The sequence below is a fragment of the Rhincodon typus genome, chromosome 14 (assembly GCF_021869965.1).
Source record: "Rhincodon typus isolate 14 chromosome 14, sRhiTyp1.1, whole genome shotgun sequence".
NCBI lineage: Eukaryota > Metazoa > Chordata > Chondrichthyes > Orectolobiformes > Rhincodontidae > Rhincodon > Rhincodon typus.
The window spans coordinates 67328340-67341830 of record NC_063345.1 but is presented as its reverse complement, the minus strand read 5'-3'; the positions used below and the strand labels follow the sequence as shown (position 1 = coordinate 67341830).

General features: G+C 42.6%; 1 pseudogene; it reads left to right on the top strand.

Annotated features, from left to right (window-relative positions):
• The first annotated feature begins 4799 nt into the window (after positions 1 to 4799).
• LOC109936449 lies at positions 4800 to 10104 on the top strand (annotated as a pseudogene).
• Positions 10105 to 13491: the final 3387 nt, after the last annotated feature.

Below are 13491 nucleotides of genomic sequence, written 5' to 3'. Positions count from 1 at the left end.
CTCACTGCTGGTTGGAGTCATACCTGGGTCAAAGGAAAATTGCTTGTGGTATTGGAGATCAATCATCTCATTCACAGGTCATCACAGCAGGGGTGTCTTAGAGTAATGTCCATGACCCAGTCATCTTTAGTTGTACCTTTCCTTCATCCTAACGTCAGATGTTGAAATGTTTTTTAATGGTTATACAAATTTCAGCCTTATTACCACAGCTCCACAGATGCTGTGGCAGCTCGTATCCGTAGACTGCAATATCTGGACAATATCCGGGCTTGGGCTGATAGTGGCAAGTAACATTCATGCTTATACATGTACCATCTCCAACAAGGAAGAATCTAACCATCACCCCTTGATAGTAATTCATATTACAGTCAATGACTCCCCCACTGTTAAGATTCTTGGTGATACCATTGAACAGAAACTGAACAGGACCTGCCACAAAAATATTATAGCTACAAGGACAGGTCAGAGGCTAGAAACTTGAAGACCATCAGCACATCTCTTGTCTCCACAGTGCCTGTCCACCATCTAACAAAACATAAGTAAGGACTGTTAGATATAACACAGTGTAGAGCTGGAGGAACAAAGCAGTCCAGGCAGCATCAGAGGAGCAGGAAAGTTGACATTTTGGGCCGGGACCCTTCTTCTGAATCTTCTGTATTTTCAGGGTTAATGTTGTGCTAAAGCTGAAGACTTCGCTCCCCTACCATATTACTCACTCGACCTCTGCCAGTTCCCCTGAAGTTACCAGCTCCTTAGATGCTAAAGGATAGATGGAGTAGTGATTGCAATGACAACTGTAACAAAATACACTCAAGGTGCAAGATTCCTTCGTTCTGAATCAAGCTGCCCTTTTTCAACAGGTTAAAAAAAAGACAAATTTACTTTAAGTCAAGCTCCTGTTTTGTATCTGTCTTTAATACCATTTTATGCCATTACCATTTAATTGGAATTCAGTTTGTGTTGACATTTGTATCTGAAAGAGTTTTAATTAAATACTGTCTTTACAATTAACAATTGACAATTATTTTGTAAACCATTAACAATGTTATTATTCAAAGGGTTTTAATCATTTTGGAAATCTTCTTTCCCTTCCTCATTTTTAAGTTTTGTTTCCTTCCATAGTATGAGCTGAAACTTCTTAAGGCACCAGGGATTTTAGCAGCTGCTACAGGAGAGCTGCTGAGACACTAACACTGCCTCTTCCAGGGAAGGCTTGCCAAATCACAACCTAATTATGCAGTGGCAAGGCCACCAGTGGACTCCCCCTGAAATCAGAGGCATGGGGACAGAGGTCTCCCTTGGAGGGAGCTGCTAACCAATCAGAGGCCAGTAGCTCTTCTGTTGACATGTCATGAAGGTGGTCATGGTTGCTGTTGGAAGTACACTCATGCAGAGTCCAAGGATCGCAGAGTGAACTAGGAGAAAGGGACGTGATGTGGTGGTGGAAGAGTAGGTATTGTTAGTTGGAGCTCTGTGTGTCTACAAGCAAGCACCCACCGCCTAGATTTCTAATCCTTTGATCAGACAATGATTTCCATGGATCAAGAGATCCTTGCACATCCTTCCCTAAGATGATAAGCTGTCTGCAGGGGAACAGCTATAGTGCACACTGCATAGTAACATGCCAGCTTCCCACTGGATTAATTCCAACAGCAGAGATAACAAGGTGTAGACCTGGATGAACACAGCAGGCCAAGCAGCATCAGAGGAGCAGGAAGGCTGACGTTTCGGGCCTAGACCCTTCTTCTAGACCCTTCTTCCTGCTCCTCTGATGCTACTTGGCCTGCTGTGTTCATCCAGGTCTACACCTTGTTATCTCAGATTCTCCAGCATCTGCAGTTCCTACTATCTCTAATTCCAACAGCAGTTGGCCTTGAATGGCCATTATGTAGCCACTTTAGGGGCTCAGTTGTAAATAAACAATAACAAGTCTGAGCATTGGGAGTGTTTCAGGAACCACCAAAGAGCAGTAAAAAGTTAATCAGAAGGGAAATAAACTATACTATGAGAATAAACTAACGGTAATTCTTAAATACAGATTGTAAAACCTTTGATAAATATATAAGGGAGAGTAGATAAGGTAAATATTGAACCCTGGGAAGCAGTGACAAAAGAGAGAAGCCTGGGAAATGAGGACATGACAGGAGCATTAAACAAATTTATATCTGTCTTCGCAAGTATGAGACACAAGTTTCACACCAGGTATTCTCAGTGACTTGGGGGCTAGCAAGAATAAGGAAATTTTTAAAAATTGATATCAACAAAGAAAAAGTATTGGACAAATTTAAGGGACTAAAACCTGACATATACCAAAGATCAAATGACCTACCATCCCGCGATTCTAAACCAAATTTAACTTTGAAATAAAAACAGAAATAGCTGGAAAAGCTCAGCAGGTCTGGCAGCATTTGTGAAGAGAAATCAGAGTTAACGTTTTGGGTCCGGTGACCTTTCCCTGAAAGGCTCTGAGGAAGGGTCACTGGAAACGAAATGTTAACACGATGTTGCCAGACCTGCTGAGCTTTTCCAGCCATTTTTGTTTTTCTTCAGATTTACAGCATCTGCAGTTCGTTCGGTTTTAACTTTGAAATAATGCACGCACAAGGTTTGATCTTCCAAAACTCCTTAGATTCAGGTGCAGGCCAAACAGATTGAAAGTTAACAGAGATAGTAGGAACTGCAGATGCTGGAGAATCTGAGATAACAAGGTGTAGAGCTGGATGAACACAGCAGGCCAAGCAGCATCAGAGGAGCAGGAAGGCTGACGTTTCGGGCCTAGACCCTTCTTCAGAAAATTGTTATTGTGTTCTTCAAGAAAGAAGGGAGAGAAGAAATGGTGAACGTCAGGCCAGTTAACCAAACATCAATCATTGGGAGAAGCTGGAATCTAATATTAACAAAGTCCTAACGTGGCTAGAATAGCACAGTATGATTTGAACAAATGAACATGGCTTTATTAAAGGGAAATCCTGCTTAACAAATTTTTCTCATCGAGTTCTTTTAGAATATAACTTAGTTGGATAAAGAGGAACCACTAGATGTAGTATTTGTGGATTTCCAAAATCATTCGGTAACGTACCACATAAAATAAAGGCAAAATATGGAATTGTTGAGTTGGGGGCAATATTGTAGAATGGACAGAGAATTTTTTTAACAGACTGGAAACAGTGAGTTGACATAAATGGAGCATTTTAAATTTATCAAGTCACTGAATAGTGACATCCCACAAGGATCAATGCTGGATCTTAGCTGTCACCAATCTAAATTCCTGATTTAGATGAAGAGACAGAGACTAATGTTTCTACATTTGCTGATGATATAAAGCTAGGTGGAAAGGTAAGCTGTGAGGAGGACACATAGAACATAGAACATTACAGCGCAGTACAGGCCCTTCGGCCCTCGATGTTGCGCCAACCTGTGAAACCAATCTGAAGCCCATCTAACCTAAACTATTCCATTATCATCCATATGTTTATCCAATGACCATTTAAATGCCCTTAAAGTGGGCGAGTCTACTATTTTTGCAGGCAGGGCATTCCACGCCCTTACTACTCTCTGAGTAAAGAACCTACCTCTGACATCTGTCCTATATCTATCACCCCTCAATTTAAAGCTATGTCCCCTCGTGCTAGCCATCACCATCCGAGGAAAAAGGCTCCCACTGTCCACCCTATCTAATCCTCTGATCATCTTGTATGTCTCTATTAAGTCACCTCTTAACCTTCTTCTCTCTAACGAAAACAGCCTCAAGACCCTCAGCCTTTCCTCATAAGACCTTCCCTCCATACCAGGCAACATCCTGGTAAATCTCCTCTGCACCCTTTCCAATGCTTCCACATCCTTCCTATAGCGGTGACCAGAACTGTGATCTATGCACATGGACACCGGGATCTTTCTGCTCATCCACACTACCAAGAATCTTACCATTAGTCCAGTACTCTGTATTCCTGTTACTCCTTCCAAAGTGAATCACCTCACACTTTTCCGCATTAAACTCCATTTGCCACCTCTCAGCCCAGCTCTGCAGCTTATCTATGTCCCTCTGTAACCTGCAATATCCTTCCGCACTATCCACAACTCCATCAACTTTGGTGTCATCCACATAGGCTGTGAAGAGAGATAGGCCAATAGATGGGCAACAAGATGGCAGTTGGAATATAGTGTGGATATGTGGGAGACTGTTCATGTTGGCGACAAGAATGTGGAACTTGTAAATGTTGATGTTAAAAGAGACCTGGATGTGCTTAGACAAGGAGAACAGAATATCTGCAGGCAGATGCAGCAGCAAGCAATTTGGAAGGGAAATGGCATATTGGTGTTTACAGAGAGTGGATTAGAGTACAGGAATAACAGCCTTTCTAAAATAGTGTAGGGTTTTGGTAAGCTTATAGCTGGAGCATTGTGCGTAGGCTTGGCCTTTGTATTTAAGGAGAGATATTATTGCATTAGTAAAGGTTCACTGGATTGGTCCCTGGGATGGGGAGTTTGTCTTGTGATGTGAGACTGAGTAAATTGAGCCAAATCTTCTGGTGTTCAAATAAATGAGAAAGTATTTCATTGAGACATATAACATTGTGTAGGGGCTTGACAGGATAACTGCTGAGAGATTGTTTCCACTGGTCTGAAGTTCTAAAATCACAGTCTAAGGATAAGGTGACAATTATTTTGGAATGAAAAGAGGAGAAATTACTTCACTCAAAGGTTTTTTGTTTAATAGAATTCTCAACCCTGGTGGTTTGTGCATGTTCCATCATTGAATACAGACACCCATCACTGATTCCTGTCATGACAGTGTCAGAATGCTGTCAGTTCCAGCGGCTGGGAAGAGGGAGAGGAAAATGATTAGGAAGAAACAGCAGGAGAAAAGCAATTACTGCAGGGGGAAGAGGTGAGGGAGCGAATTACATCCACTCAATGCAAATCCTGTGCTGCAGAATTACTGATTTAAACAATGGATTAATGTTAATGCTGTAACATTATCAGTACTGTCGCAGTGACTGCTGTCAAATATAATATTTCACCCTTTGCTTTACTGGAATTCTAGCAGACCAATTGAACTTCGCTAACATACATCCATACATATCAGTTTTCGTTAACACTAGTTTATTCTATCCAAAAGCTCACTCTTATTACAATTTTTGTTGATTTATTTGTGAACTTTAGTTTGTCTGTTATTGATAAGACTGATGGTAATCTAACCAAGTGAAACTGACAAGCAAAATAATTATACCACAACATATTCTAAATCAGAATACAATGTTATCTGCCCAGGTGAAATGTATGGCATCTCACTGCTTTGAATATCAACTATCATGGGAAATGGTGTCATGAATCAGCTTCTACAGCATGAGCATTGCTGTCGAGACAATACTGTACCAACATGAGCAGGGACAATCCACACATAACACAATGTCAAATAAATATCTAGTCATCATTTTGAAGCTTGTGCTGAGTACTTATGTGTCAGGAGTTACTGTTATGCTTGCACAATGTGAACTCATGAAGGACAAACATGAAATAGACAGTTCCTGTAATGTGAAATTAAAATAAAAATGACCCTTGCTGTGATAATTGCTGCATTTCTCTAAATAAATATTACAAACTGAGTACAAAATACCATTGCAGTCTGAGACTGAAAATTGGTAATCCAAAAATAATGGGAGTGAAAAGCTGACTTCCATCAAGATGGTCTGGGGGTGAGTGAAGAGATGCTCTGGTCACATGACAGAGACTAGTGTTCAAAACTGTGTGGATAGGCAAGTACCATCAGGTTGCCTCTCTGATCTTAAATTTTTTGTGATTGATAGAGTTTCAGATTTCTGTCCAAGCATGTGTTAAACGTTCAGATAATGATATATTTCTCCATGGGTCAGTGAGGTAAGATCAAAGATCTATGTGCAGAAGCACAGGAGATGGGTGAGATCCTAAATGAATATTTCATGTCAGTATTTACTGTGGAGAAAGACAATGGAAGCCGGTGAACTCTGTGAAATAAATAGTGAAGTCTTGAAAATGTCAACATTACAAAAGAAAGGGTGCTGAAGTTCTTAAAATGCATAAACATAGATAAATCCCCAAGAGCTGCCCAAGTGTATGCCAAGAAAATCGTGGGAAGCTACAGAAGAAATGATGAGGCCGCTAGCAGAGATACTTGTGTCATCAATAGCCAGGGATGAGGTGGCGTAATACTGAAGGATGGCTAATGCTGTGCCTTTATTTAAGAAAGGCTGCAAGGAAAAGCCAGAGAATTACAGACCAGCAAACCTAATGTCATTGGTGAGTAAGTTGTTGGAGGGGATTCTGAGACACAGGATCTACATGCATTTGGGAAGGCAAGTACTGAATAGGGATGCTTGGGAAATTATGTCTCACTAACTTGATTGAGTTTTTTGAGGAAGTGGCCAAGAGGATAGTTGAAGGCAGAGTGGTAGATGTTGTCTACATAGATTTTAGCAAGGCCTTTGACAAGTTTCCACATGGTAGACTGGTTTGTAAGGTTAGATCACATGGGATCCAGTGAAGGGTAGCCAATTGGATGCAATATTGGCTTAGCAGTAGGAGACAGAGGGTGGTGATAGAGGTTTGTTGTTCAGAATGGAGGCCTGTGACCAGCAGTGTGCCGCAAGGATTGGTGCTGGGACCACTGTTGTTCGTTATTTATATAAATGATTTGTTTGAGAATATAGGAAGCATGGTTAGTAAGTTGTCAGGTGACACCAACATTGGTGATATAGTGATCAGTGAAGCAGGTTATCTAAGAATACAGTGGGATCTTGGTTAACTGGGCCAGTAGGCCAAGGAATGGTAGATTGAATTTAAGAGTGGTATCAAACCAGGGTCCCTGGTGTTCTCTGTTAGCAGTGTTAACCACTGAGCTACCGTATTACCCTACTTCAGATAAATGCAAGGTGTTGCATTTTGGTAAGACAAACAACAGCAGGACCATAGTTAGTGTTGTCAAACAGAAAGACCTAAGGGTGCAGGTACATACTTCCTTGGAATTGGCATCACATGTAGACAGGATAATGGATGAGGCATTTGGCTCAACTGCCTTCATTGGTCAGAGCATTGAGTATGGGATTTGGGACATCCTGTTACAGCTATACAATACATTGGTCAGGCAACATTTGGAGTACTGCATACAATTCTGGTTGCACTGCTGTAGGGAGGATGTTAATATACTGGAAAGAGTGAAAACATTATTTACAGGGATGTTACTGGGACTGGAGGGTTTGAAGTCTAAGGAGAGCCTGGATAGGCTGGGACCTTTACCCCTGGAATGTAAGAGGCTGAGGAATAATATTTTAGAGATTTATAAAATCATGAGGGGCATAGATAAGGTGAATAACAAAGGTCTTTTCCCCAGGGTAGGGGAGTCCAAACTAGAGGGCATAGGTTTAAGGTGAGAGAGGAAACATTGGAATGGGAGCTGAGGGGCAATTTTTCCCACATATATGGTGCATATATGGAATGAGCTGCCAGAGGAAGTGGTAGAGGCAGGAACAATTACAACATTTAAGAGATACTTGGACAGTACATGGATAAGAAAGGTTTAAAGAAATATGGGCCAAATGCAAACAAATGGTATTCGTTCGGTTGAGGAAACCTGTTCGGGCGAAATGGGCTGAAGAGTCTATTCACGTGCTATATGACTCTATGACTCTAAGAGAGTAGTGTAGGAGAGTGGAAGGGTGTGTAAGATGATATGTGATGAGGTCAGAGTCAGATTAGGTTGGAGCTGAGGGCTTGTTGGGGGTGTCAGCTGTTTGGAGGGGAGTTGGGGGAAGTCAGATTTTGAGGGGGCATGTAGCTGTCAGGCCAGTTCCGAGTATCGATGTGGGAGGTCAGTGGGACAGGGGTGAGTTAAAGGTTCGGGCAATAGGAGATCTGGTGAATCAGAGGGTCAGGAAATTCAAAGGGTCAAGGGACTCAGAGGGCTTAGGGTATGTGAGAGTTGTGTTGAGTGAAAGGATTAAGGGCATGAGGACAGTTGGAAGCACTGAGGGGGGTTTATAGGACCAATGGGAAAAGGGTTAGAGGGAAGTTGAGGTTAAGGAAAGGCTTTGGATGACTGGGGAGGTTGAAGGGCCAGGAGAGGGAGTTGGAAGAACATGGAAGGAGTCAGGGTGTTAATGGATTGGGGAGTGGTTGAGGTTAGTTTTATAGTTTCCCAGGAGAAAGTTGGCTATCAAACCCAGTCTTCACAGGTAAGTAAGTTGGGAGCTTTGGAAGTCTCTGACTCCAAGTCAGGGTTGGAGACCTTTCGTAGAATTCTGGCCACAGGTTAATGGCAATTACATATTTAATTACATATTTATTCTGAAATAAATTCACAAGGATTCCAAGGTGTTCCTATGTGTTTCTACTGGAGTACAGTTGGTCTCTAGCTATTTGGGGACTGAAAGCTCTGGTTCAGGTTTGTGATCAGGGTCTGAATAAGACATGATCTGGTCAGACAGGCAGAAACATCTTTCTCAACGAAGGCCAAAGACCCAGCCTGAGGACCTCCCCCAGCAGCATTTAGCCAGGGATGTGAGCTGGGCTTGAACTCTCAACTGAGGAATTGTATCGGAATCTGCGATAACACCTTGACTATAATAGAAATCAGTTTCTGAGAATGTAAAACTAGAGGGAATCCACTCTCCTAAATGACTGGTTTTCCCTCAGTGGACAAGAATTCACAATACTGTTTCAATTCTTCACCCCAGGGAAAAGTGTCTGAAAGAAATCTTCAAATCATAAGAATTTAAATACCTGCTACTTTTACAATCTTATCCTGAGTGTGTGTTTATTTGTGTGGGTGGAGTTGAACAGGGAAGGAGCAGAGAAGGTGATTTGGACAGGGTCACTTTACAACAGATGTGGGGTCCAGATGAGCAGGCAGAGATTACTACGGAGAAGTGGATGCCAGCTGTGGTGGGGAGGGATCTGGTCCTGGCACTAGATGATCTCAGTCTACTTCTCAGTGTCATGTCTGAACAGTATTTTATGTACGGAGGACAGCAAGCCAGATGGTGATTTCTTTCACTGTGCAAGAAACCCCAATTAAAGCCAATGAAGAATCTTCAAAATTTAATTGATAGGCATTTCATGTGCCCTTCATCCATGAGTGTATCACTGGCCTCTTCTTAAAAATTTCCTGAATTGCCTTCATCATTTTGGCTTCAAGTTCTTGCTGCATTCAGAACACTCATTTCTAAAAGTATGGAGTTTTATTCTACATTCTAAAGGTGGCTGAGTGAAAACAAAACTTTTACAAGAACAAGATGCAGGAAAAGACTCGAGTTTATCAGAAGATTCACAGAAAATGACGCAATACTTGCCAAAGAGATCAAACGGCTAGGGAAGAATTTCTATTTTGTTCATTCGAAAATTGATACAGATCTTGATATAATGAGGACGAGAGTTAATGAAGAGGAAGAACTGGTGAAGATCAGAAATGACTATGTCAGCAAGCTGCAAGAGGCAGGATCCCTTCACCCAGAGCGTTTCTGATTTCAAACTTTGAACTGGCTCAGTATGATTTCAGACTCTTAGATAAAGCTCTTGAAGATGACCTTCCATGTATAAAGAAAAGTGTGTCCATGTACTGGCCCTTCCAAACTTAAACTTGGACATTGTGGAGAAGGAAAGAGCTAAAGAAACGAGTCTGGATGTTGGCGACGCTTTCTGGTGTAATCAGGGCAGTGCCAGTTCCTGGAGTCTCTCTTGCTAGTGACATCAGCACACTGATTGGCGGAATAATACATTTCCGTCGATGTCTGGGTCTGAATGATTCTGATCTTGAAAGACTGGCCAAAAGGGCAGGGAAATCTGTGGAGGATCTGAAAGCAGTGATAACAACTCCCCTGGTCGGGGGGGAAATAACTCCCGATGTCATAAACAGATTGGCCTGGGGTGTTGCTGCTGTCACCATCTCAGCAATTGAGCTCGCCCTTGACATCATCCCAGTGGTTGGTTCCATCTTTGGAGCAGGGTCATCGTTCCTTATGACATACAAACTGCTGAATGCTGCGCTGCATGATCTTGCAGAGAATGCACAAGAGAGTGGTGACAGTTGCATTTAGGTCCGAAAATGATCCAAACCAAAAATCAGTACAGTGAGTGAATGCTCTAGTTGATGGATAAATTAGATCTATTCTTAAATATTGCTGAAAGTCTATTCTAAAATATTTCTTCGTTACTGAACTCTAAAATATTCTTCCCTCAAGTCAGGGAAGTGTTATTGCAGAACAGTATCTTGTGGTTGGCTTTTTTTACATGTATCATAAGGAGAATTTTAAGAATCAAATTAATTTCACGTGTTACCTGCTCAATGCTTTTAAACCCATCAACACATTCAGTGTACGTCCCACTCACCTGGCATTAAAACAGTTGTTGCACAAAGCAGAAAATGTCAGAAAAGGATTCAATTCTCTGCAGATCTCCATATACATTATATCAAAATATGGTGAAAGTGCTGGATAAAGTAAAAGCTATAGGCCCTGGCAACATACAAACAATGCGACTGAAGACTTCTGCTCCAGAACTTGCCAAGTCCCTTGGCAATTGGCATACTGGAATCCAGCTGACAAAATGCAGCACAGATCAAACAATGGGCCAATAACTGCCTTTTCAGTCTACTCTCAATCCTTAACAAAGTGATATTGCTATCAAACAACACTTGCTCAACAATAACCTGCTCTCTGATGCTCAGTTTGCTTTCTGCCATGCCCATGGATGAAAGAGTTGAACTGCACAGGTGATGGGGAGAGACTACACTTGGTATCAAGATTCCACATCTCACTACCAGTGAGACAGGACTTGGTGCAATCCTAATGCAGCAAGGACAATGTGTTACATTTGGTTCCGGGGAATTAACACTAACTGAACCATTGCACTCAGATGGACAAAGAGTGCCTGGCCATTGTCTTTGTTTGTGAACATTTTCATCAATACCTACTTCCAGGGAACAATGTAAAATTCAGGGCTGACCATAAGCCACTTCAAAGCAATTTCCACAAATTGCCACTATCTGTTCCAAAGAATGTTTCTCAAAATACAGAGGTACCACCTGGACATGATAGGCAGGCAATTTAAGTAGATGTAAATTGCAAATGTGCTGTTGAGAACAGTCTTCCTTATGAAGAAAGTCACAAAGGACACTAGAGTCATAAAGCACCTGGCATCCATAGGCTGTATTATCTACAGAAACAGACCCTTCAATCCAACTCATCCATGCTGACCAGACATCCCAATCTGACCTAGTACCATTTGCCAGCACTTGGTCCATATCTCCATATCTGTCCTATTCATATACCCATCCAGGTGCCTTTTAAATGTTGTAATTGTACCAGCCTCCACCACTTCCTCTGGCAGCTTGTTCCACGCACGCAGCACTCTCTGCGTGAAAACATTACCCGTCAGGTCCTTTTTCAATCATTCCCCTCTCACCTTAAATCTTGATGGCGACGGTGGCAGAGTAGGTAGCATTCAGGGCTCCTGAGACTATCTCCTCCTCAGTGCTGGGACAGCCTCATTCTTCTTTCACCTTTTCTTTCTTCTTATCTCTTTCGTCTTCATCTTCTTTTTGGTGGTGACAGCGAAATAAGGTAACATCAGCGGGATCAGCAGCCTGAAGCAGTGGCGGTGCGAATAGGGGCAGGCAGCCTGAAGCATCTGGTGGTGAGAGCAGGAGCAGGCTTCAAAGCAGCAGAAGCAGGCAGCCCGAGGCAGCGGCAGAGACAAAGTCGAACCCGGAGCGGGGAAGATCAAGCCCTTGTGAGGAGTGCGAGCCCAGTGTGGCCAGGCGCTTATGGACTGTTAGTGTTGAATTGTTTACTGTGTTTCTACCCACGCCAGCCATCTCATTCCAAGACTTTCAGCAGATGGCCTAAAAACCCTCCGTTTCTTCCTCTCCTGTCAGCCCATCCAGTCCCCCTCCACTGACATCCTCATCCGCTTAACGGAACTGTCCTTACCCTTAACAACTTTTCCTTTAAGTCCTTGCACTTTCTACAAACCAAAGGGGTGGCTAGGTGTACCCGTATGGTCCAAGCTATGCCTGCCTCTTCGTAGGATACGCTGAACAGTCCCTCTTCCGCTGGAATACTGGCACTGTCCCCCACATCTTCCTCCGCTACGTTGATGACTGTATCAGCGCTGCCTCGTGCTCCTATGTGGATTTTGAACAGTTCATCTACTTTACTAACATCTTTCAACCCCAATCTCAAATTTACCTGGATCATCTCTGATACCTCCCTCCCCTTCCTGGATCTCTCCGTCTCCATCTCTGGTAACCGTCTCAGCACCGACATCTATTTCAACTCTTCTACAGAGCCAATCACATCCCGCACCTTTACCACATTTGCCTCCATCTTACAACACTGAGTACATTTCAAAGTTCTTCATTTCGTGTAAATTGCTTTGATCCATTAGACTGGTGCTTTTTTGCAGTGCGACCCCATTTTTAATGCCTTAGACTTCACAAGGCACCAGAGTGATGATTTGGGAAGGTATGAGAGATTTTGAGTGGTTGGGTGAGCTTTGATTGCTGAGAGATGTGGAAGCTTCAGTTATTGAGAGGGAGGGGATGGAGAAGGATCAGCACTGGGGGAGTTGATGTAAAGGCCGGGGATCTCCAAAGAAAGCCCTCAAACATCTGCCTGTTTACAGGCTTCTTAATTTGCCGCAACAATGGGGCTCAGAGAACTGTCCATTGGGTCACACCCACCAACAATGAGGGAAAAAAAAATTAAAGGAATCTCACAGCTTTTGGAAATCAGAGCAAACTCCACAGGAGCCATTGCTGTTTTGAAGGACGTGACTCCAGAATCTGACCTTGTGACCTCAATGTTTTGGAAACCCTGTATCACGTTCAGCAGCAACTGTGAAGATATCTCAAACCCTTTCCCAATGAGTCTGACATTTGGGCACCAGGCAAGGATAAATTGTTGGTTGGGAAAATTGTCAATCACTGGAGTCGGGGTGGAGAGAAAATTACTTTGGAAGCTTGCTGCTTTCCTTATTCCCTGTCTTCCTCAATAGGGTAAAGACTTGAGAGTGAAGTCAGGAATATATCTGGGGATGGGAATGGGGGCACAGGGATTTCTCAACATGTGACGTGAAGTATTTACAGTATTTTAGAGTCATACAGCAAGGAAACAGACTGTTCAGTCTAACCAGCCCATGCCGACCATAATCCCAAAGTACACTAATCCCACTTGCCTGTGTTTCGCCCATATCCTTCCAAACATTACATAATCATGCATTATCCAAACGTTTTTTAAATATTGTAACTGTACACACATCCAGCACTTCTGCTGGCAGTTCATTCCACATATGAACCACTCTCTGTGCAAAAAAGTTGCCCCTATGCTATTTTTAAAAATATTTCTCCTTTCATCTTAAACAAATGCCCCCTAGTCTTGAAATCCCCAACCCTAGGGAAAAGACATCTGCCATTTAGCTTATCTATACCTTTCATGATTTTATAAACCTCTATAAGGTCAC